The following is a 741-nucleotide window of genomic DNA, read 5'->3' as shown; positions in this document are numbered from 1 at the left end:
CTAGCAGCAGCAGTGCTGTTAGCGGTGCGGGACATGACTACACCCATACACCCAGAAGGCTAATGCTGAACAAGAGACGGTCATCCCGGATGAAGAAGAGTCTCCACTCCTGTCTATTTCTACTGAGGGGACTCCATGTAAAGAAAAGCTTCAAAAAAAAGCGCAACTTGCAACACCTCGAGGTGAGAGGAGAAGCAGCGGTTGTGATAATGACATCGTTGATGTTCTTTCAAACCTGATTAACACCGGCTTTGATGCCACGGAGAAACTGATTCATGACAACTCGCTAAAAATTGAGGGCATCGCTTGGGAAGACTGATAGAAAACGAGAACAAACCGAGAGGAATCATTCTCCAGTTTTCGTCCAGAACCTACCGAGACGCCGTGTGGAAAGCCGCGAAAAAGAATTCCATCCTACAGGAGCGCCATCTACGGCGGAGCGGGAAAGCAGAGCATCGCCGAGGCTTTGGTCCAAGCAGCTAGAAGAGAGGGGAAAGTCGCCTACTACGCGGGTGGGCGTGGCTACATCAATGGTAAAGAGGTCGTCCTTCCCAGAGCTGAGACTGACAGAACTAACTGTATCCCGAGCAGCTTTTTGATTTACATGTAAACATAACTCTTATTTTGATCTCGCGTGATCTGCCAGTTATTAGTTTACTGAGGAATTTTAGGCTATTTTGGAGTTTAGCTAGTAATGAACCCTTCTGCTCTCCTTAGCTTGTTTACATTAAAAGTGGGGTC

General features: G+C 47.5%; 1 protein-coding gene across 3 annotated transcripts in view; it reads left to right on the top strand.

Moving 5' to 3' along the window:
• The first annotated feature begins 6 nt into the window (after window positions 1–6).
• The window catches only part of frem1b (Fras1 related extracellular matrix 1b), a 60260-nt gene continuing 59525 nt past the window's right edge, over window positions 7–741 (top strand). For 2 of the 3 annotated variants that reach the window (XM_024258679.1, XM_024258677.1), the window contains exon 1: window positions 7–533. The gene's annotated coding sequence lies outside the window, so the exon portion shown is untranslated. The remainder of the gene's footprint in view (window positions 534–741) is intronic. The other variant, XM_036211443.1, reaches the window with a different exon arrangement.

The sequence above is a fragment of the Oryzias melastigma genome, linkage group LG4, assembly GCF_002922805.2.
Source record: "Oryzias melastigma strain HK-1 linkage group LG4, ASM292280v2, whole genome shotgun sequence".
Classification (NCBI taxonomy): domain Eukaryota; kingdom Metazoa; phylum Chordata; class Actinopteri; order Beloniformes; family Adrianichthyidae; genus Oryzias; species Oryzias melastigma.
This window is presented reverse-complemented; position numbering and strand designations above follow the sequence as displayed.